We start from the raw sequence: 25,990 nt of genomic DNA on the forward strand, positions 1-25,990 counted from the left end.
GTGGAGACCATGGCCAACTGCACAATAGCTTGGCTGGCACATGCCTAGAATAAAAGTGGTAGCTGCCACTCGGCTCCCACTTATTGTTGTCATGTGGAAATTCAAGTTTCAAGAGTAGATTAACATCTGGATTGTTATTATTCATTTATTGTAAACACTCTTTATTTTAAACAAGCAAAATATTCCTGAGGCCCCGTGTTTTGCAAAGTCCAATTCAGCCAATCACTCCGACATTGCTGAGACCTCTGATGTTGGGGAGCACTTGAGGTCCCAGATTAGTCACTGGTGGTGACCACTGGAGGACACAGTATGAAAGGAGCATTATGAGTTCAACTTGGGGCAACCAAGCTTGGGAGACATTCTCCTGGGGAGTGCACCGATACTTAGGACGCAAAACGTAGAGGTGTGGAGACTGAGAATTAACAGCCCAAGAAGTAGGAAGAATATCCAGAGGGGAAAATCACAAACACCAAGAGAGAAGATGGGGTTAAAGAGTGGGTGGTCAGGTAAGTGAAAACCCACACGAGGGTAAAATCCCTTACTTGGTGCCTTAGTCAGTTTGGGCTGCTCTAACAAAAATACCATAGTCTAAGTGGTTTAAACAACAGAAACTTATTTCTCACAGTTCTGAAATATGGGAAGTCCCAGAATAAGGAGACAGCTGATTCAGTTCCTGGTCAGGACCCTCTTCCAGGTTATGTCCTCATGTGATGGAGACAGAGAGAGAGAGAGATACAGAGAGCGAGAGAGAGAGAGAGAGAGAGAGAGAGAGAGAGAGAGAGAGAGAGAGAGAGAGGAAACAAGCTCTCCCATGTCTTCTCTTATAAAGGCACTAATCCCCCATGAGGGCTCCACTCTCATGACCTAATCACCTCACAAAGGACTTGTCTCTGAATATCATCACACTGGGGATACGAACGAGAGAGGCTTGGCCATGTTTTTATTTTTAGAGAGAAAGCCACTAGAGAACAAGTGTTTGATGATAAAGATCACGTGGGGATGCTGATGCATCAAGTCCTTGTGGAGGCAGAGGAAAGGGGGACATCCTGTCACAGAGACAGGAGGACAGTGAGGGAGTAGTGCAGATAACTGAAGCAGTGGGAGGGAAGAAGCCAAATCCTAACCACTCCAGCAGGTTTCACTCTGCCTCTTGCTGGTTCGAGGTCACTGCTATAAATATGCCGTCTCTAAGTTGCCTAGTCTGTCCAGGATCCAAGAACTTGTATGTGCTCCCAACTCTCCACCCAAGAAGAAAATTAGAGGCCCTGAATATCAAACTGTAAGAAAGGAAGAAATTCACAATGTGAAGAATTGCAGTTGTGTTCTAGGCGTATTATTTGATATGATCAGAGCTAGAAGTGTCTCACAGTGTAGGAGACACACTGTTTGGGGTGGTTGGATACTGAAGATTGAAGGATCCTCTCTGGACTATGATGAAGTCATCAATAAAAGCAATGGGCCCGTGATTCCAATCCCACCAGTTTAGATTTTATGATAACTCTCCCAGCCTGAACTTTCTCTTTTTCGTGCTTTGCTCACTGTTTCCCTCCACCTACGCTCTTCACCCCACCCTGTGCCCAGGCTCTGCCTGATCCCTGGTAACCAGTTCAAGGCTTCGTGCTTTCTTTCCTACTGCTGGCGCCTGGTTTTGACATCTCTTCTTCTGATTCCTGAAGCATTTTCTTTGTGCCTTGTATTTTTTGTGTTGTGCCTTATGTTAGTTATTTGTATTCTTAAAATATTGTCCCAGTTACTCAATCAACACGTCTGATTCAAAGACTATGTCACATTCATCTCAATATTCTTAAGTATGTCACCTCGCACATGATAATCTGGTTACTTGGGAGACTGTGTAAAACACCTCTAACAGTGCTTGACACAGTAGGTTCTCCCTTATGGTTTGCCTTCCGTTTGGCCTGAATGGAAGGATGAATGTCTGGTGGATAAATGATTGTGTGGACCGACTGACAAAGGAAGAAACTCCGGCAACTTTACCTGCCCTTGGAGCACCCCAGTAAGCAGAATGCTGTGTACTTTACGAATCTCTTACCCCCTTTCTGCATATCTGTGGGGAACACTTGAGACCATCCCACTGAAGATCATTTTCAGTTGTGACAGCTAGCTGTCATTCTGTGGGAACTGGTTTAAGGTCATCCTGATAACGAACATCCAATACCTCTACGGTTCCAGTTTTTGGTTTCAAAGACCCCTGTGGCTATGTGTTTTCCACTTCAAACTTGCCAAATTGAGGAAAAGTCCCACAGACTGACTACTGCAGAAGAGGCAAGAATCCATTAGAGTTCAGAGAAGGCTTTCCTACTCATCACAGAGCTAGTTTTCATAGCTACTCTGTGAAATTTGGGCAAGTGTTAATTTCATTATACTATAAAGCTCAGATTAAATTCCATTCTGCCAAATTACGCATATTCATTATTTGAGTAGCCTTTCACTTTTCTCCAGATCACAAGCTAGTCTTATTCTTATTTGAACAGAGCTCCTCTTCTCTTGGCTTTGAAGTGGGGGAAAAACAGGGGTACGTGGAAGGGCTGAGGTATAAAGAAAGGGAATGAAAATACGCACTAACATACATGAGCCTACAGTTTATGGAATGCCAAATGTGCCAGACTCATGGTATCTATGTCACTTTGACCCTGATGACAGCCCTGTCATGCAAATATTGTGATCCTTACTTCATAGACGTGAAAACAGAAACTTAACCACATTGCTCAAGGTTCCATAGCTAAAAAGCAGCCCAGTTACGTTTTGAACCCAGGTCATCTTTTTCCAAAGCTTTACCCATGTTTCTACCTCATGAATGTAAATAGAACTCCCTTCCCTGTACTTTTATTAGATTGCAATATTTTCACCAAGTCCTTGGAATTTAGTCTTTTAAAAAACTCTCATACAATGTAGTTTTCTCATTTACTTTTTATCATGAACTATTTTTAACATAGCAACACTATAAAGAATAATAACCCAAGATATATCTATGTATTGACTGACAGCTTTAACAAATTCTGACAAATTGCCATTTTTGCTTTCAATCCTTTGTTTTAAAAAAATAAAACATTATTAATACAGTTGAAACCTCGAATATAACTCTTCCTGATCTCATTTTCCTCCTTCCATTCCCAGAGGCAATAATTACTCTGAAACTGGTTTCTATCATTTCTGTGTTTTTGTAGTTTTACTGCACATATATATATATGTTAATAAACCATTTTCTGTGGAATTTTTTAATTAAGTGAATGGTATCACACTTTATATAATATTCTACAAACTATATTTTTTGCTTAACATACTCTACATAATATTCCATAACCTATGTAGTTGAGATTTCTCTTTGCTTACACATGGAGTTCTAATTTCCTTATTTTAACTCTGTATATAGTTTCATTGCACAGAAACAAGTTATTAGTTACCCTGTTAATTAACATAGAAGTTGTTTCTAAATTTTGTGATTGCAAACAATGCTACCACAAGCACTCTTGTACATGTCTTCTTCTTTTTCTTTTTTGAAAAGAATAAAGGAAGAAAAACATTTCTCCCTGTGATGAGAACTCTTAGGATTTACTCTCTTAACTACTTTCCTATATATCATACAGCATTGTTACCTACAGTCATCATGTACGTTACATCCCCAATACTCGTTTATCTTATACCTGGAAGTTTGTACCTTTTGACCACCTTCCTCCAATTCCCCCTCTGCCTCAACACCCTGCCTCTGGTAACCACAAGTCTGATTTCTTTTTCTATGAGTTTGGGGTCTTCGTTGTTGTTGTTTGGGGGTTTTTTCAGACTCCACATATAAGCGAGATCATACGGTATTTGTCTTTCTCTTTCTGACTTATTTCACTTAGTATAATGCCTTCAAGTTCCATTCATGTTGTCACAAATGGTAGGATTTCCTTATTTTTTGGCTAATATTTCATTGTGTGTGAGTGTATATGTGTATACACTCCACATATACACACCACAACTTCTTTATCCATTTATCCATCAATGGACACTTACGTTGTTTCCATGTCTTGGCTATTGTATATAATGCTGCAATGAACATAGGGTTGTATATATCTTTTTGAATTAGTGTTTTTGTTTCCTTTGGATAAATACCCAGACATAGAATTGCTGGATCATATAGTAGTCCTATTTTTAATTTTTTGAGGACCTTTCATACTGTTTTCCATAGTGGCTGTACAATCCCACCAACAGTGCACAAGAGATCTCTTTTCTCTATATCCATGCCAGTATTTGTCATCTCTTGTCATTTTGATGACAGCTATTCTAACAGGCATGAGGTGATATCTCATCGTGGTTTTAGTTTGCATTTCCCTAATGACTAGTGATTTTGGGCATCTTTTCATGTACCTGTTGGCCTTTCATATATCTTCTTTGGAGAAATGTCTATTTAGGTCCTTTGGCCATTTTTTAATTGGGTTGGTATTTTGCTATTGAGTTTTATGAGTTCTTTATATGTTTGGGATATTAACCCCTTATCAGATATATGGTTTGCAAATATTTTTTTCCCCTTCTGTAGGTTGTCTTTTCACTTTGTTGATGGTTTCTTTTGCTATGCAAGAGCTTTTTAGTTTGATGTAGTTCCATTTCTTTATTTTTGATTTTGTTGCTTGTGCTTTAGGTGTCAGATCCAAAAAATCATTACCATGACACAGATCAAGGAGATTTGTTCCTATGTTTTCTTGTAGGAGTTTCATGGTTTCAGGTCTTACATTTAAATCTTTAATCCATTTCAAGTTAATTTTTGTGAGTGGTGTAAGATAGGGGTCCAGTTTCATTCTTTTACATGTGAATATCCGATTATCCCAGCACCATTTATTGAAGAGACTATCTTCTCTGCGTTGGGTATTTTTGCCTCCCTTGTCAAATATTAGTTGACTACGTATGCTTGGGTTTATTTCTATGCTCTCAATTCTGTTCCATTGGTCTATTTGTCTGTTTTTATGCCAGTACCATGCTGTTTGATGACTATAGCTTTATAATACAGCTTGAAATCAGGAAATATGATACCTCCTGCTTTTTTCTTCTTTCTCAGGATTTCTGTGGCTGTTCGGGATCTTTTGTGGTTCCATATAAATTTTAGGAATGTTTTTTCTACTTCTGTAAAAAATGCCATTGGAATCTTGATAGGGATTGCATTGAAACTATAGATACTTTTGGTAGTGTTGATACTTTAACATTAATTCTTCCAATCCATGAACGTGGGATACCTTTCCATTCATTTGTGTCTTTTTTGATTTGTTTCATCAATGTCTTGTAGTTTTCACCATAGGGATCTTTCACCTCCCTAGTTAAATTTATTCCTAAGTATTATATTGGTTTTGATACTATTGCAAATAGGATCAATTTCTTTATCTCTTTTTCAGAAATTTTGTTGTTAGTATATAGAAACACTACTGATTTTGTATGTTAATTTTGTATCCTGAAACTTCACTGAATTCATTGATTAGATCTAACAGTTTTTTGGCTGAGTCGTTAGGATTTTCTGAGTATAAAATCATGCCATCTGCAAATAGAGACAATTTTATTTTTTCCTTTCCAATTCTGATACCTTTTATTTCTTTTTCTTGCCTGATTGCTCTATGTACAGGTTTTCTTGAGTAGATGTGTGAGTTTCTCTAGATCAGGACACTGTTCAAAAGAAATATAATACAAGCCACATATGTATTTTAAATTTTCTGGTGGTGATATTAAAAAATAAAAAGAAATAGGTAAAAATTTAATTATAATACTATATTTTATTTAACCCAATATATACAAAATATTACCATTCCAATAAGTAATCAATACAAAATTATGAATCAGGTATTGTACATTCTTTTCCTTGTACTAAGTCTTTTAAATCTGATGTTTATTTTACACTTACATTACATCTCAATTTTTCAAGTGCTCAGATAGCTAAATGTAGCTAGATGTTACTGTAACAGAGAGCACAGCTGCAGGCTACATAACCAAAAGTAGAATTGTTGAATTGTAATGTAAGCAAAGTGACTTTACCAAGTATTGCAAAATTGCTCTTTAAGATGATTGTCCCAGTTTCACTCCCCACGGGAATGTATGAAAGTTTCCATTTATGCACATCCTTGCCAACAATTCAGTATTGGAAGATCTATTTTAATTTTTGGAAACATATTGGGTGTGAAATGTCTCATTTTTGTTTTGTTTTTCCCTGTTTAATAGTAAGATTGAGCCTCTAATCATATGTTAATTACCCATTCAGGTTTCTTCTTCCATAAATTGCCTTTTCAAGTTCCTTGTCGTTTGAAGATTATTGATTTGTAAAAGTTTTGTATATATTCTTGATTACTGTTCCTGATTGGATATATTTGTTGCAAATATGTTCTTTTAGTCTATGGCTTATCTTTTTACCTTCTCTGTGGTATATTTTTTCTACAGAAGCTTTTTTTGTTTAAAGTAAAGATCGTCAGTGCTATCAATTGTTTCCTTTCTTGCACTTTTCTTTTTTGGTGATTTTTAAAAAGAAATTCTTTTGAGAGAGAAGTCAAGATGGCGGTGTAAGCAGACCCTGAACTCACCTCCTCCTGTGGACACAGCCAATTTACAACTACTCATGGAGAAATTACCCCCAAGACAGAACTGAAAACTGGATCAGAGGAACTCCTGCAACAAACGACAATCGAGGTGGAAGAGGCAGAAATTCCCATCTGGAGAGGAAAAACGCCACCTTCACAAGCCACAGCACCCCACGGCCGCCTGGGAGCAGCCCAAAGGTACACAGCCCTCCCTGGAGGAGCGGGGCCTGAGCCGCGTAGCGCCCCCGCTGTAGGCATTTTGTGGATCCAGCACAATCGAGACGAGCGTCATAATATCTGACTTTGCCTGCTACTAAAACATTGGGGGGGTACCCCCAGAAAAGCTGGTTCACAAAGACATTAAGACCGGCTCTTATAGGGCACATGCAAACTCACCCGTTTCAGAAAGCAACCTAAAATCACCAGAAAGAAAGGTGCACAGTGCTTTGGTGAAAAGAGACTCACCTGATAGGCCCTGAGTGCATCTTGGTGAGAGGTGAGACCTCTCCAGGGAGTGGAACATTAGCAGCGGACGTTGCTGTGGCCTGCTGTGGGCGTGGTGACACAGACGCCATTGGAGTTCTCCCTGGGGCCTGCTAGCCCAGGTCTGCCCCACCCACTAGAGCACCGATTTAATCCAGTTTAACCAGAGCAGGCAGCCCATTCTAGACACTGGTCCCACCCAACAACAAGCCCTCAGGCAACTTGTGGGCCTGCATAGATGGTGACTGGATTCTCTGCAGCCTGGCGACTGAGCCCACTTCAGTGGGGCAGGGTGTGCACAAGGAGCAGGTTGAGAGTGTGGGGCGGTGGTGGAGTGTGTGGGGCTCCCCCCGTGGAGAGACTGGGTCCACTTCAGGAGGTCGGGGAGTGCACACGGGGCAGGACTGTGTTGACTGTGTGTGTGGGGACCTGTGGGCGGTGGGGCTTGTCAGCTGCAGAAGACTTGTGCTTCTCAAAGACCCACATAGGGGGTTTGCCCCACCTTCCAAAGCCTGAAACAATTGTGTGCTGCCGAGCCTGAGGCCAGCCCCACCCAGCTGCAATACTCAGACAGCTGACAAGAGACCTAAAGGCTGGAGGCTTATAGGAATTGTAAGCCCCTGAGCCTAACAACCTGCCACGCTGGGGGCCTACTCATTTAAAATTAATACTGCAACACAAATGTGGTATTAGAACTTGCAGCCAACTGTGCTGGGGCTCGCCACACTTGATAAAGAGACTGAAGGGCCCACAACAACTACAAGCAGCTGAGCATTACAACAGCTGGCCGGGAGCATAACTCGGCCTCCCTGGGTGCCTACAGGGAGACCAAACATGCCACAGCAGAAGGACAAACGTAGCCCACATAGGGGTCACCCCTGGAACAATGAGAACTGAGGGAAGCACACTGAAGGCCTCCCAAGCCATCACTTATATAAGGTCACCTATCCAAGAGCAGGAGACTTAGCTGACCTACCTAATACGTAGACACAAGCACAGGGAAAGAGGCAAAATGAGGAGGCAAAGGAATACATTCCAAGTAAGGGAACAGGCCAAAACCCCAGAAAAGGAACTAAGTGAAACAGAAATGAGCAACCTACCCAACAGAGAGTTCAAACAAACAATGTTAAGGATGCTCACTGATCTTGGGGGAAGAATAGATGAACTCAGTGAGAATGTCAACAAAGAAATGAAAGATATAAAAAAGAACCAATCAGAAATGAAGAATACAATACTGGAGATGAAAAATTCACTAGAGGGACTCAAAAGCAGAGTAGAGGATACAGAAGAATGGATCTGTGAGCTGGACGAAAGACTAGAAGAAATTACCCAAGGTGAACAGGTAAAAGAGAAAAGAATTAAAAAGAGTGAGGACAGTCTAAGGGACATCTGGGACAACATCAAACACACTAACATCCGTGTTATAGGTGTCACAGAAGGAGAAGAGTGAGACAAAGGGGCAGAGAATCTATTTGATGAAATAATAGATGAAAACTTCCCTAACCTAAGGAAGGAAACAGACATTCAGGTACAGGAAGCACAGAGAGCCCCAAATAAAATAAACCCAAAGAGGCCCACACCAAGACACATCATAATCAAAACGTCCAGAATTAAAGATAAAGAGAGAATCCTAAAAGTCGCAAGAGAAAGACAAGTTACATACAAAGGAAACCCCATAAGGCTATCAGCTGACTTCTCAGCAGAAACCTTACAGGTTAGAAGAGAGTGGCATGATATATTTAAAGTGCTAAAAGGAAAAAAACTTACAGCCAAGAATACTCAGCCCAGCAAGGTTATCATTCAAAATGGAAGGAGAGATCAAAAATTTCCCAGACAAGCAAAAATTAAAGGAGTTTGTCACCAAGAAACCAGTGCTATAAGAAATGTTAAAGGGACTGATTTAAGGGGAAAAGTGAAGACCACAAATAGGAAAAATTATCTATTTCCATGATAAGAGGGTAATGGATACAAATGCACAAAAAAGAGGTTAGATATATCAAAAACACAAAATGAAGGAGGAGGGGAGTTAAAGAGTAGAGCTTTCAGACAGACATCAAACTAAAGAGACCATCAATTCTGTATAGAAGGAGAAAGGAACAGAGAAGGACTACTAAAACACTGAGAAAAAAAAAAAGCTAAAAAATGGCAGCAAGTACATACTTATCAATAGCTACTTTAAATGTCGATGGACTAAATGCTCCAATTAAAAGGTATAGGTGGCTGATTGGATAAAACAACAAGACCCATATATATGCTGCATACAAGAGACACACTTCAGACCTAAAGACACTCACAAACTGAAAGTGAAGGGATGGAAAAAGATACTCCACGCAAATGGCAATGAAGAGAAAGCTGGGGTAGCAGTACTCATATCAGACAAAATAGACTTTAAAACAAAAACTGTAAAAAGAGACAAAGAAGGGCATTACATAACGATCAAGGGAATAATCCAACAAGAGGATATAACACTTGTAAATATCTACACACCCAATGTAGGTGCACCTAAATATATAAAGCAATTATTAACAGACATAAAAAGAGAAATAGACAGTAACACAATAATAGTAGGGGACTTTAACACTCCACTTACACCAACGGATAGATCATCCAAACAGAAGATCAATAAGGAAACATTGGCCTTAAATGACACACTAGAACAGATGGACCTAGTAGATATATACAGAGCATTCCATCCAAAAACCGAAGAATACACGTTCTTTTCAAATGCACATGGAACATTCTCCAGGATTGATCACATATTAGGCCACAAAACAAGTCTCCATAAATTTAAGAAGATTGAAATAATACCAAGCATCTTTTCTGACCACAACGGTTTGAAACTAGAAATCAACTATAGGAAGAAAATCAGAAAAGCCACAAACACATGAAGATGAAACAAAATGCTACTGAACAATGACTGGGTCAACAAAGAAATCAAAGAAGAAATCAAAAAATACCTGGAGACAAATGAAAATGAAAATACGACATGCTAGAATTTATGGGATACAGCAAAAGCGGTTCTAAGAGGGAAGTTTATAGCAATACAGGCCTATCTCAACAAACAAGAAAAATCTCAAATAAACAATCTAACAATGCACCTAAAGGAACTGGAAAAAGAAGAACAAACAAAGCCCCAAATCAGTAGAAGAAGGGAAATAATAAAAATCAGAGCAGAAATAAATGAAATAGAGACAAAAAAAGTAGAAAAAATTAATAAAACCAAGAGCTGGTTCTTTGAAAAGATCAACAAAATTGACAAACCTTTAGCTAGACTCAGCAAGAAAAAAAGAGAGAAGGCACATATAAGTAAAATCAGAAATGAAAGAGGAGAAATTACAACAGATACCTCAGAAATGCTAAAGATTATAAGAGAATACTATGAAAATCTATATGCCAACCAATTCGACAATCTGTAAGAAATGGATAAATTCTTAGAATCATACAACCTTCCAAAACTGGATCAAGAAGAAGTAGAGAATTTGAATAGACCAATCACCAGTAAGGAGATCGAAACAGTAATCAAAAACCTTCCCAAAAATAAAAGTCCAGGACCAGACGGCTTCCCTGGTGAATTCTACCAAACATTCAAAGAAGACTTAATACCTATCCTACTCAAACTCTTCCAACATACTGAGGAGGGGGGAGGCTCCCTAACTCACTCTACGAAGGCGACATTACTCTTATACCAAAACCAGACAAGGACAACACAAAAAAAGAAAATTACAGGCCAATATCACTGATGAACATCGAGGCAAAAATCCTCAACAAAATATTAGCACATCGCATACAACAATACGTTAAAAAGATTATACACCACGATCAAGTGGGATTTATTCCAGGTATGCAGGGATGGTTCAACATTAGCAAATCAATCAACATAATACACCACATTAATAAAATTAAGAATAAAAATCACATGATCATCTCAATAGGTGCAGAGAAAGCATTTGACAAGATACAGCATCCATTTATGATAAAAACTCTGAATAGAATGGGTATAGAAGGAAAGCACCTCAACATAATAAAGGCCATATATGACAGCTAATATCACCGTCAATGGTGAAAAACTGAAACTTATCCCTCTAAGAACAGGAACCAGACAAGGATGCCCACTCTCACCACTCCTATTTAACATAGTACTGGAAGTCCTAGCCAGAGCAATCAGGCAAGAGAAAGAAATAAAAGGGATCCAAATTGGAAAGGAAGAAGTGAAACTGTCACTATTTGCAGATGACATGATTTTATATATAGAAAACCCTAAAGAATCCACCAGAAAACTTTTAGAAGTAATAAACGAATATGGTAAAGTTGCAGGATACAACATCAACATACAAAAATCAGTTGCATTTCTATACACTAACAATGAAGTAACAGAAAGAGAAATTAAGAATACAAATCCATTTACAATTGCAACAAAAAGAATAAAATACCTAGGAATAAACTTAACCCAAGAGGTGAAAGATCTGTACACCGAAAACTATAAAATATTTCTGAAAGAAATTGAAGAAGACACAAAAAAATCGAAAGATATTCCGAGATCTTGGATTGGAAGAATTAACATAGTTAATATGTCCATACTTCCTAAAGCAATCTATAGATTCAATGCAATCCCTATCAAAGTCCCAACAACATTTTTCACAGAAATAGAACAAAGAATCCTAAAATTTACATGGAACAATAAAAGACCCCGAATAGCTAAAGGAATCCTGAGAAAAAAGAACAAAGCTGGAGGTATCACACTCCCTGATTTCAAAATATACTACAAAGCTGTAGTAACCAAAACAGCATGGTACTGGCACAAAAACAGACACACAGATCAATGGAATAGAATCAAAAGCCCAGAAATAAACCCACACATCTATGGACAGCTAATCTTTGACAAAGGAGTCAAGAACATACAATGCAGAACAGAAAGTCTCTTCAACAAATGGTGTTGGGAAAACTGGACAGCCACATGCAAAAAAATGAAAGTAGACCCTTACATTACACCATACACAAAAATTAACTCCAAATGGATTAAAGACTTGAATGTAAGACCTGAAACTGTGAAACTTCTAGAAGACAACATAGGCAGTACGCTCTTCGACATCGGTCTTAGCAACATATTTTCAAGCACCGTGTCTGACCGGGCAAGAGAAACAATAGAAAAAATAAACAAACGGGACTACATCAAACTAAAAAGCTTCTGCACAGCAAAGGAAACCATCAACAAAACGAAAAGACAACCTAACAATTGAGAGAAGATATTTGCAAACCATACATCTGATAAGGGCTTAATCTCCAAAATATATAAAGAACTCATGCATCTCAACAACAAAAAAACTAACAACCCAGTTAAAAAGTGGGCAAAAGACCTGAACAGACATTTCTCCAAGGAAGATATACAGATGGCCAACAGACACATGAAATGTTGTTCATAATCATTAACTATCAGGGAAATGCAAATCAAAGCTACAATGAGATATGACCTCACGCCCGTCAGAATGGCTATAATTAACAAGACAGGAAATAATATATGTTGGAGAGGATGTGGAGAGAAGGGAACTCTCATACACTGCTGGTAGGAGTGTAAACTGGTGCAGCCACTATGGAAAACAGTATGGAGATTCCTCAAAAAATCAAGGATAGAACTACCATATGATCCAGCTATTCCACTGCTGGGTATTTATCCAAAGAACTTGAAAACACCAATTTGTAAAGGTACATGCACCCCTGTGTTCATTGCAGCATTATTCACAATAGCCAAGACTTGGAAGCAACCTAAGTGCCCATCAAGGGACGAATGGATAAAGAAGCTGTGGTATATATAGACAATGGAATACTACTCAGCCATAAGAAATGATGAAATCCAGCCATTTGTGACAACATGGACAGACATTGAGGGTATTATGCAAAGTGAAATAAGTCAGAGGGAGAAGGTCAAATACTGTATGATTTCCTTCATTAAGTAGTAGATAATAACAACAATAAACAAACACATAGAGACAGAGATTGGATTGGTGGTTACCAGAGGGGAAGGGGGGAGGGAGGAGGGCGAAAGGGATAATTCGGCACATGTGTGTGGTGATAGGTTGTAATTAGTATTTGGGTGGTGAACATGATGTAATCTATGCAGAAATAGAAGTATAATGATGTACACCTGAAATTCATATGTTATAAACCAATGTTACTGCAATAAACAAAAAATAAAAAAAAATTAAAAAATTCTGTCATGTCTCAAAGTCATAAATATATTCTTCCATAGTTTCTTCTAAAAATTACCGTTTGCACATTTATGCCTTAATCTATCTGCAGTTTATTTTTTTGTATGAAGTGAGTTAGGAATCTAATTTTTTTCCCAAATAGACAAGTAGTCAATTGTCCCAAAAGAGTATTTTGAAGAAGTCATCACTTCCTCATTTATAAAAACTGCCATTTCTTTTTTCTGTTATAGACAGATAGATAGTCACACATCACTATCATTATCATTACCATCATTTTTATGAATTTGTTGTTTGTTCCTGGTCTACATTCTATTCTAATAGCCTAGTTTTTTCTCGTCAAGTCAATAGCATGCTTACCTTAATATCTGTACCTTCAAAATTAGGTTTATTTCTGCTTAGAAAAGCCTCCTAAACTTGTTCATCTTCAAGACTTTGTTCTTATTGGCCTTTTTATGTTTGTTTCCTATGAAGTTTAGAATCAGCTTGTAAAGTTCTACAAAATACCCTGTTGGGATTTTTATCAGAAATGCACTGAATTTATGAAGTGATGTGTGAACACTTGACCTATTTGTACTTTTTAGTCATCTCTTCTAGGAAAACAGTATATCTCTTCGTTTATTCAGGCATTGTTTGGACTTCAATATGTTTTGTAAGATTCTCTATAAAGGGGTTGTACATCTTCCACTTTTGAGGAGATTTATCCCTAAATACCTTTTAGGTTTTGTTGCTCCTTTGAATGGCATATTTTTCTATTACATATTGCTTATTTCTATTATTAATTATCACATTTAAATCTTTTAACCAACAAACTTGCTTAATTCTTTTATTTCTACTTATTTGCTTTTAAATGCTTTTGAATTTTCTATGTAAATAATAACATATTGGTAAATAAAGATGATTTTATATTTTTCATGTCAATTCTCATATCTTATATATTTTCTCATCTCATTTTATTGACTATGACCTCTAATACTGTATGGAAATGTAAAGGTAAGCACATTTTTCTCATTCCTGAGTTTTAGCTATTAGGTATGATGCTTGCTGTAGTATTGGAAGGACATTATTAGTCAAGTTGAGAGAGGAATTCCTTTTATTCCATAGGCAAACATTTTATTTGAGGTTTCTGTACCTATACTTCTAAGTTGACTATTTATAATTTTGATATTAAGGTTACTCCAGCCACATAATATGAGCTGTGTAGCTTTGCATTTGAAATAATTTGCATCAGATAAGAATCATCTGTCTCTGGAAGGGTCAGTAACACCTGGCTGCAAATCTTTCTGAGTGCGGTATCCTTTGAGTGTGGCAATTTTTAAGTAGCAATTCGTTTTAATAACTGTCATTACTAGTAAACAGACTCTGGCCACTACAAACAAAGTAAGCTTTTCCATCTGAGTCTCAGTTTCATCATCTGTGCCTACGCCTAAGGTCAATATTACTATTAACGTATTCAGTCTTTCTTCTTTTTCTTTGTGAGGAAGATCAGCCCTGAGCTAACATCCATGCCAATCCTCCTCTTTTTGCTGAGGAAGACTGGCCCCGAGCTAACATTCATGCCCATCTTTCTCCACTTTATATGGGATGCTGCCACAGCATAGCCTGACAAGCGGTGTGTCCGTGCGCGCCCGGGATCCGAAACTGGGCCGCCAGCAGCGGAGTGTACTCACTTCACTGCTACACCACCGGGCCGGCCCAGTCTTCTTTCTTCTTAAGACAATTTTGGTTTATTTTTTTTTTTAGAAAAAATGAATTTTCATGTTTATTGATATATAAATTTTTGTTATTTATCATATTGCTTTTTCTACCTGTAATTATGTCTCTCTTTTTCTTATTAAAAAACTGTATATGCCTTTTTTCCCCCCACAATCAGTCTTGCTTAAGGTTTGTTTAGTTTTTCTCTTCAAATAAGTGATTTTTAGTATGCTGAGCCTTTCTAAATTTGGTTTATTTTCATAATTTGTTACTTTCTGTCTTTATTGTTTCCGTGCTTCTATGTCCTCACAAGGACTTATACACAAATATTAACAGTAGCCTTATTTGTAGTAGCCAAAATCTGGAAATAATCCCAACGACCACTAACAAGTGAATGAATAACAACATTCATGTATCAGGGTACATTCATTCCATGAGATGTTACTGTGTAGAAAACAAAAAAACTGTTAGTACACACGCACCATGGCTATAACTCAAAAACATCATGTTGAGTGAAAAAAGAGTACTTTATGGTTCTATCCATATAAAATTTTAGAAAAGATAAACTAATCAATAGTGACAAAAACACATCAGTGATTGTCTGAATTGGAGATGAGGGTGGGATTATTATTGAGTGGAGAAGGGTAGAAGAGTGATGGAAATATACTATACACCTTGCTGTATATACTATATCTGGGCTATGGTGGTAGTTACATAGGTGCATAAAATTTTAAAACTCATCAAACTGTACAGTTAAAAATGGGTATATTTTATTGGGTGTAAATTATACCTTCATAAGCTTGTTTTTTTTTTTTTATAATTTTATTTATTTATTTTTTCCCCCCAAAAGCCCCAGTAGATAGTTGTACGTCATAGTTGCACATCCTTCTAGTTGCTGTATGTGGGACGCGGCCTCAGCATGGCCAGAGAAGCAGTGCATCGGTGCGCGCCTGGGATCCGAACCCGGGCCACCAGCAGCAGAGCGTGCGCACTTAACCGCTAAGCCACGGGGCCGGCCCTTCATACGCTTGTTTTTAAAAAATTTATTTTATTTTTTTATTGTGGTAATACTGGTTTATAACATTATATAAATTTCAACCATATGTCATTATATTTAGCTTTCTGTGTAGATTACATCAGGTTCACCACCCAAAGACTAATTACAATCCATCACCATACACGTGTCTAATCACCCCTTTCACACTCTTCCCTCCTCCCTTCCCCTCTGGTAACCACCAATCCAATCTCTGTCTCTATGTGTTTGTTTGTTGTTGTTTTTATCTCCTATTTATGAGTGAGATCATATGGTATTTGACTTTCTTCCTCTGACTTCTTTTGCTTAGCATAATGCCCTCAAGGTCCATCCATGTTGTCACAAATGGCCAGATTTCATCCTTTTTTTATGGCTGAGTAGTATTTCATTGTTTATATATACCACATCTTCTCTACCCATTCATCCTTTGATGGGCACCAAGGTTTCTTCCAAGTCTTGGCTATTGTGAATAATGCTGCAGTGGACGTACAGGTGCACATATCTTTACACATTTCTGTGTTCACATTCTTTGGATAAATACCCAGTAGTGGAATAGCTGGATCATATAGTAGTTCTATTCTTAACTGTTTGAGGAATTTTCATACTGTTTTCCATAGTGGCTGCACCAGTTTGCACGCCCACCAGCAGTGTGTGAGAGTTCCCTTCTCTCCACATCCTCTCCAACACTTATTATTTCCTGTCTTGTGAATTACAACCACTCTGATGGGCATGAGGTGAAATCTCATTGTAGTTTTGATGTGCATTTCCCTGATAATTAGTGATGTTGAACATCTTTTCATGTGCCTATTGACCATCTGTATATCTTCTTTGGAGAAATGTCTGTTCAGATCTTTTGCCTATTTTTTAATTTGGTTGTTTGTTTTTTTGTTGTTGAGATGTGTGCATTCTTTATATATTTTGGAGATTAACTCTTTATCCAATATGTGGTTTGCAAACATCTTCTCCCTATTGTTAGGTTGTCTTTTTGTTTTGTTGATGGTTTCCTTTGCTGCACAGAAGCATTTTAATTTGATGTAGTCCCATTTGTTTATTTTTTCTATTGTTTCCCTTACCAAGTCAGACATGGTACTTGAAAATGTGCTGCTAAGACTGACGTTGAAGAGCATACTGGTTATGTTTTCTTCTAGAAGTTTTATGGTCTTACATTCAAGTCTTTAATTCTTTTTGAGTTAATTTTTGTGTGTGATGTAAGATAATAGTCTACTTTCATTCTTTTGCATGTGGCTGTCCAGTTTTCCCAACACAATTTATTGAAGAGATTTTCCTTTCTCCATTGTGTGCTCTTGGCTCCTTTGTCAAAAATTACCTGTCCATAGCTGTGTGGGTTTATTTATGATTATTGATGAGCAGTGTGTAGGTCCATGCCCCAGATCTGAACCTGTGTACCCCAGGCTACAGAAGCGGAGTGCACAAACTCAACCACTTTGCCACCAGGCCAACCCCCCAGGTAGAGTATTCTTGGCTGTACGTTTTCTCCTTTCAGCACTTTAAATATATTGTGCCACACCCTTCTAACCTCTAAGGTTTCTGCTGAGAAGTCAGCTGATAGCCTTATGGGGTTTCCTTTGTATGTAACTTGCTGTCTTTCTCTTGTGGCCTTTAGGATTCTCTCTGTATCTTTAACTCTTGACATTTTAATTATAATATGTCTTGTTGTGGGTCTCTTTGGGTTTATCTTGTTTGATGCTCTCTGTTTTTCCTGTACCTGGATGTTGGTTTCCTTCCTTAGGTTAGGAAAGTTTTCAGCTATTATTTCTTCAAATAGATTCTCTGCCCCTTTGTCTCTCTCTTCTCCTTCTGGGACACCTATAACATGGATGGTAGTATGCTTGATGTCCCAGAGGTCTCTTAGATTGTCCCCATTCTTCTTAATTCTTTTTTCTTTTATCTGTTCAGCTTGGGTGATTTCCTCTAGTTTTTCATCCAGCTCGAAGATCCATTCTTCTGTATCATCTACTCTGCTGTTGAGTTCCCCTAGTGAATTTTTCATTTCCCATATTGTATTCTTCATTTCTGATTGGTTCTGTTTTATGTTTTCTAATTCTTTGTTGAAGTTCTCACTGAGTTCATCCATTCTTCTCCCAAAGTCAGTGAGCAACGTTATGACTATTAGTTTGTACTCATTTTCAGGTAGATTGTTTATCTCTGTTTCATTTAGTTCTTTTTCTGTGGTTTTGTCCTGTTCCCTTCCTTGGAACATAGTCCTATGTCTCCTCATTTTGCCTCTTTCTCTGTGCTTATATCTATATATTAGGTAGGTCAGCTACATCTCCTGATCTTAGTGGTGGACTTGTGTAAGAGATGTCTTATGAGGTCTAGTAGTGTGCTTCCCTCTAGTCAGCAGTTCCAAATGTTCCAGGAGTGTCCCCTCTGTGGGCTACGTGTGTCCTTCTGTTATGGCAGGGTTGCTCTTGCTACAGGTGTTTGGGAGCAAAGGCTGCCCCCTCCCTGGCCGGCTGGTTGCAATGCTCAGCTGTGTGTGGCTGTTATGGTCCTTTCAGTCACTTTATCAGTTGTGGGGAGACCTGGCACAGTTGGCTGCAAGGTCTAATAGTCCATTCCTGTTGCAGTTTTTCTGTCAAGTGAGTAGGCCCCCAGAGTGACTGGTTGCTAGGCTCAGAGGCTTACAATTGCTGTAGGCGTCTGGTCTGCAAGGCTGTTTTCAGCTCTTTCACGATTGCAGCTGAGTGGGTCTGGCCCCAGGCATGGAGCACCCAATTGTTTCAGGCTTGGAGGATGTGGCCAATCCCCTATGTTGCTGTTTAAGAAGCAAAAGTCTGCTGCAGCTGACAAGCCCCACTGCCCACACTCCTGCCTGGTGCGTACACCCCGACCCACTGAAGTGGACCCAGTTGTACCCCTGCAGGGGCCCCATACAATCCACTAATGCAGGCTCACCCCTGGAGCATGCCCTGCCTCACAGAGGTGGACCCAGTCATCCAGCCGCAGAGGTTCCAGGCAAACCACATATGTGGGCCCACAAGTTGCCTGAGGGCTTGCTGTTGGGTGGGGCCAGTCCCTAGGGCAGGCTGCCTGCACTGGCTGAGCTGGATTAAATTGGTGCTCTAGTGGGTGGGGCAGACCCTCAGCTAACAGGCCAGGAGAAGAACTCCAATGGCTTCTGCCAGTGTCTGTGTCAGCACTCCTGAACTCAGTCATATAATGGCTGCTGCCAATGTCTCAGTCCCCTGGGAGGTGGTCCCAGTGTGGGGAGGTCTCACCTCTTACTGAGATTTGCCCAAAGCCTATCAAGTGAGTCTCTTTTCACTAAAGGACTGTGCACCTTTCTTTCTGGTGATTTTAGGTTGTTGTCCAAAACTGGTAAATTTGTGCATGGGCCCTTTAAGAGGAGGCTTTTTTTCCCTTATGTCTGATAGCTTTTCTGGGGGTATTCCTCACTGTTGTTAATAGCCAGCAAAGCCAGATATTATGACACTTGTCTCAGTTGTACTGAGTCCAAAAGCTGCTTATTGTGGTAACGCTTCCCCGCTCAGATCCCCCATTCCTCCACAGAAGGCTTCACACCTTAGGATTGCTTCTGGCTGGCTGTGAAGGGTTGTGGCTGGAAGGTGGCTTTTTTCTCTCCAGAAAGAAATTTCTACCTCCTCCACCTCAGTCAGCACTGTCCCTTGTTGTAGGGTTCTTTTTATCCAGTTTTCAGTTCTCTCTCAGGTAAAATTGTTCCAAGCGTAGTTGTAAATTTGTTGTGTCCATGGGAGGAGGTGAGTTCAGAGTCCACCTATGCCACCATCTTGACACCACCCTCCATAAGCTTGCTTTTTTAAAATACTATTAGATACCATTTCTAACCCACTGAAATGGTTAATATTAAAAAGACTGACAATACAAATGTTGTGAGGATGTGGAGCAATTAGAACTCTCATACATTGTTGTGTGAGTGTAAAATGGTACATTAACTTTGGAAAACTCTTTGGCAGTTTCTAGTAAAGATAAACATAGACCTACCTTATTACCTAGAAATTCTACTTCTATGTACATACCTGAGAGAAATGCAAACATATGTCCACAAAAAGTCTATTCCAAAAATATCCATAGCAGCTTTTTTCACAATAGCAAACAATGGAAACAACTCAAATGTCCATCAACAAGTGAAAGGAGATAAATAAATTGTGGTATATTCATACCATGAAATGCCACTCATTAAAAAAATAATGAATTACTGATACACACAAGATCATGGATGAATCTGCATGTATATCTGTATCCTGTGTGAGTCGGTGTTAGCGGGCTGCAACTGATAGTCACATGTTCGGCAGCCTTGGATACCAGCCCTCTATTTCTAGCCATGTCTCCTGGGTTTTCGGTATTCTTCTTCTTGTGAGCCCTGTTTTTGGCTGACTTGTAAGATCATTCTGGTATTTCCTCTTGTTTGGAAACTCCCTACCCTGTCCCCTGACCAGATGGGAAGTATGGACACTGGGTAAGAAGGTACATACACATAAATTGACTCAGATGACCTCTGAGCCAGACCTTAGCAGGAAAACCCCTTCCTCCTTTAGTCTTTGATTTACCCTTCCTTGACTTTACGTCTCTTCACCTTTCCTCACCTGGGAGGCTGAGAAGAGAGAGTGGCTCAGGACAAGAGGATCAAAATGCCCCTGTACTTGCTTTTGGTGTCAGCATTAGCCCAGTCTGATGCTGAGTGGTCAGTCAGATCACAAAGTATTTGAGAAAAAAACTGCAAAAATCAATACACTGTTTTTGCCTGGAGTTTTTCCTCTGCACAACTCCCTGGAGAGCCTGTGGTATCCATAGTGACTAACCCTGGGGGATCCTGGGAGGCGGAAAAAGTTCAGCTCAGTTGAACAAACAGCTGACATGGGAATTGATTCTCCCTCCCCAGACTCGAGTTCACTTTTACAGCAGTTCAGGCACCACGAGGACAAAAACAGCCTGACAAGTGTCTGACAGCAGTCCAACCTTCTTCCCCAAGCATTTTCTTCCTCTTGCCTATTGCAGGAGACATCAGCCTAAGCAACCTCTTGCCCATTCAAAAGGCCATAACTGGCTCTCCTGAAGAGGATCAGTTAGCAAACCAGCATTAGATTATTCTCCTTTATTCCAGGCTGCAGCAGGGTGAGGCATTCATTAGTAAAATGGATAAAGTCAAATTAAATATCCTTTAACAAAATGGATAAGTCAAAGGAAAGAATTGGATGATCAATTAGCTGTGCTACTGATTATGATTTTCTTTGCACAAAATATGGGATGGGCTCTGTTTCTGGTATTGAAGATCAACTTAATAGAAAGAAGCCTGAAAGGGATTATGTTGAATTTCCCTTTATTAGATCCCTTGGCTCCAAAGCCCTCTGTTTTCCATCTAAGCTCCAATGTTTGTTTGCTGAAGGAGAAAGACTTCAGTAAGCCATGAAGGGCCCTTTAAATCTCCATTACCTCCTGGTGGCAACATTCTAACCAGATGAGGCAGGCAAGTTACTTGGTACAGAGATAAGCTTGAGAGGCAAGAGGCCAGGCATGGTTTCAGGTTCTCAATGAAGGAGGAGATGTAACAACTGAAAGCTTATAGAATAGAGACAATGTGTTGAGAGAACACACATCACCCTACCCACTACTCCATCAGGCACATCCTTGGTTAGATACCTACGTTTCCAGGAAAAAGAAGTTCTGCAGTTTACACTGTGGGAGGCAGATTAGAAACCGGTCCACCATAGGCATGAGATCTACACATGGTGAACTGAGGAGTGTTTGCAGGAAAGTGTTTATGAATTTGCACATTCTCGGAGGGAATTCCTTCAAAAATTTGCCTTATGTTGACACCTAGATTTTAGAGTTGAGTTCAAAGCTGATGGGTATAGGTTTAGCCTGAATCCAACTGAACCTGAGAACATGGATCTTCGCAGATTTGAGGATAAGAAAAAGAGAATAGCAAAGAGTGCAGGGAACAAGAGGGAGTTGAGGGAATTCTGGAAGAACCTATCAACTCAACAGCAGTTACTGATCCCTGTGCACTTAACATAGTGCTTTCTCCTAAAAGGATTAAGAAGTGTGAGACGTGGGCCTGGGCCACAGAGGGGACCAGACATGCACCCATAAAATCATGAAGAAACATCCTAGGGAGCACATAATTCAGGACCAAGTTGTGTGGGACCACTGGGAAATGCATGACTAGCCAATCAGCCAAGGAAGTGAGTCTGTGGCCTTCCTCCAGAGGTCAGGGGAACTTGTAGGAAGGGAGTAAGACATGAGCAGGATCCTGAAGAAGAATTTGGATCAGCTGAGGAGGAGAAAAGGAGAGGGGGACACTTTCCTGGTGTCAGTGGAAAAGGAACAAAAGCTCAGAGCAGAGATTCAGTGCAGAATGTTCATGGGAGAAGAAGGAAGTGGAAAAAGAGTGGAGATGGGGTTCATAAGATTAAAGCCAGCCTGAGAGGGTTTTGTAAACTGGTGACTTGTTTGATTTCATGTTTTAGGAAATACAAAGCTTTATTAGTAAATCTATCAATTCAGCCATTGTCACTGACCCTGGCACTCCGGGACCAGAGGGAGCCAAGTGAGGCTAAGGAGGCACTTGCCTCCAGTGCAAAATTTAAGGGTGCACCAAAAGACTCAGTAATCAAGATAATATTCTAATGTTGCATTTAAAAGACAAATTAATGTGAAAAAAAATCCATGGTGACCAATATATTGAGGATCAGTAACAGTGGTGTGCTGAGCCATATTAAAGCCTAAGACAAAAGCAAAAATAACTAATAGCAATCTTGTCCTCTTTTGGGAAACTCATGACATGTATTAGCATAGTAAAGCCTTTGAAAAATACTGTAGAAAAGAACATGTTCAACTTTGTTTAACTCTGCAGATCCCAAATATATTTAACCACACGACCTTTTCTCAAGCAATATCGCATGTAACTGTAGAATAGTTTTCAGAACAAGCTGATATAGTCTAGCTTGTTTTTTTTGACTGATAAAGAAACCAAGGCATTGAACGTCAGCAAGATCTTTCTAGTCAACTAGGAGTAAATCGATGAAAAATGTTATAAATGTTTGAGTTATTTTCTTCATTAATAAGTGTGGTATAATGAACAGTTTTTAACCTTTATTTCATTATTTTTACAGACTTTAGGTCATTATGATTGTTAATTCATCAAGGACTGTGTGTGAATATGATTGTATAAGTTGTAAGGAAGTGGGAAACATCTGTGCTGATGTTAAGGTAAAATAATACCCTTAGTTTCTGCTTACGGTATGAGGAAATGAACACCTAAAACCCTGATCTTGCTGCAAATAAGAGTTAAAAAATCTAGACAAAATACAAAAACAACTATCTGAGACACTGCAAACAGAATAACAGCAGGCAATATTTGGAGGAGAGTTGAAATCTGCACCAAGGAACACAGTAGAACACAAGAAGTTCTTGTTTTTTGTGGCTTTCCTCTGAAAGCAGTAACTTGAAGATGGATCAAAAGAAAGTATATGATCTGACAGGAAAAAGTGACCAGAGCCTCATGGATGTATGGAACATTTCAAAAGGTCTAACACATGTGTCAAAGAAGGAGAAGAGAAAGGGAAGAGAGCAAAGTATTTGAAGAAATAATGGCCAGAAACTTCCAAAATTTGGCTAATGTTTTAAATTTACAGAATCTGTAGTTCCATGAACCCCAAACAGGATAAACTTAAAGAGAACCATACCTAGGCATATCATGCTCAAGCAGGTAAAAACCAAAGGTGAAGAGAAAATCATGATTTCTGAGAAAATGACACACTACGTTCAACAACTATTTGAATGATCACAACTTCTTATCAGAAACCAAGGAGGCCAGCACACAGGGAAACAAACACAGCTTGTTTAAAGCACTGACAGAAAAAAACAAAACAAAACTGTTAACTAGGAATTTTGTATCCCACAAAAATGTCTTTCAAGAATGAATGTGAAACATTGATATCTCCAAATGGTGGAAAACTGAGAGTATTCATTGTGACCACACTTGCATGATCGGAAATGTTACAGTGAATTCTTTAGGCTGAAGGGAAATGATTCAACAGGAAATCTTCGGAAAGAGTAATATGGAGATATGTATACCAGACTGTTTCTTCTATTAATTTCTTTATAATGCTGTTTAAAGACAAACTTTTAACATCACCTTATAGAGTTTACTATGTATGTAGATGTAATACATATAACTACAACATAAAGCATGGTGGGGGCACAGATGACCCTATACAGTTGCAAGGATTATATATGTATAAAGTGGTATAAGATTAACTCTAAGTTATTAACTCTAAGATTAACTCCAAGACTATGAAAAGCTAAGGATGTACATTGTAATTCCTAAAACATTAACTAAAATATAATATAAAGAAGTATAGTGAGCAATCCAATGTGTAACATTAAAAAGGAATTCTAAAATGTATATAAATAAGGCAAAAGAAGCCACAAAAGAGATAATAGAGGAACAGTGTACAGAGGAAATAAACGAAATAAATTAAAGTTGGTAGAACTAAATCTAATCATATTAATGATGTCATTAAATGCTAATGGACTAAACATGCCACAGACTATCAGAATGAAGTTTTTAAAAAGGGAAGATTAAACGTATGTTGTCTACAACAGACATATTTCAAATACAAAGCCATAGAAAGATTCAAAGTAAATACATGTGAAAAGACACACCATGTAAATAGACAGTATACAAAAGCTGGAATGGCTATACTAATATCAGATAAAACAGACTCTCAGATAAAGAAGAGTACTGTCAAAGATAAAGAGAGACATTTCATAATGTTAATATTATCTATTGACATTTTAGCTCAATTAATTAAGAAAGTATAACTATATATGTATATATACACACACACCTAACAGCCTCAAAATACAAGAAGTGGAAATTGATAGAATTAAAACATAAATAAGCATAATACATAACCCTACTACATAACCATAGTAGGAGAATTTAACACTCCTCTCTTAGTAGACCAAAAAAAATCTGTAAAAAATAGAGTCCTCTATTGATCATTTTCATTTCGTTTCTACTTGTAAAACACTATAGTCGACTGTGGCAGAATACACATTCTTTTCAACTGCATGTGGATCATTTACAAGCATAGATCATATGTTAGACCATAACAACAGTTTTAATAAATTTAGAAGGATTCAATCTATACAAAGTATGTTCTCTTACCACAATGGAAACAACTTAGAAATCAATAACAGAAAGATATCTGGAAATTTTCTAACTATTGGATAACAAAATAAAACACTTCTAAGTAATCCAGGGATCAAAGAAGAAAACAGAAAGGAAATAAAATATTTGAACTGAATGATAATGAATACACAACATATCAAAATTTTTGGGATGCAGTTAACGCATTGCTTAGAGAGAAATTTATAGCATTAAGTACTTAGAAAAAAAGAAAGGTCTCACATACGTAATCTAAGGTTCTACTTTTAAAAATAAAAAAAAGTAAAATAGAGTTCAAAACAAATAGAGTTCAAGATTTGTAAAACAGTGTCAGTTACAATAATATCCAAAAATGGGCTACTTAGGAATAAATCCTACAAAATATGTACACGATCTCTATGCAGAAAACTACAACACACTGAGAAAAGAAATCCAGGAAGACCTAAGTAAATGGAGAGACATACAATATTCAAGGATTGGATGACTCAATCTTATTAAGATGTCAGTTCTCTTCAGGTTGAGCCAGAGTCACAACGCAATACAAAACATAATCTCAAAAAGTCTCTTTTGTAGATAATAATAAATTTATGATTCTAAAATTTATATAGAAATGCAAAGGAATTACAACAGCCAAAACAATTTTGAAAAAGTTGGAGCACTCACACTACTTGACGTCAAAACTTATCAATCTAAAGTTATCAAGATGGTGTGGTATTGATAAAAAGATAGACACACAGATCAGTGAAACAATAGAGAGGGCAGAAATTCCCACAAATATAGTCAACAGGTTTTTTGGCAAATGTGCAAAAGCAAATCAATGGAGAAGAAATATTCTTTTCAACAAATG

Source organism: Diceros bicornis, chromosome 12 (assembly GCF_020826845.1).
Source record: "Diceros bicornis minor isolate mBicDic1 chromosome 12, mDicBic1.mat.cur, whole genome shotgun sequence".
In the NCBI taxonomy this organism is placed as follows: domain Eukaryota; kingdom Metazoa; phylum Chordata; class Mammalia; order Perissodactyla; family Rhinocerotidae; genus Diceros; species Diceros bicornis.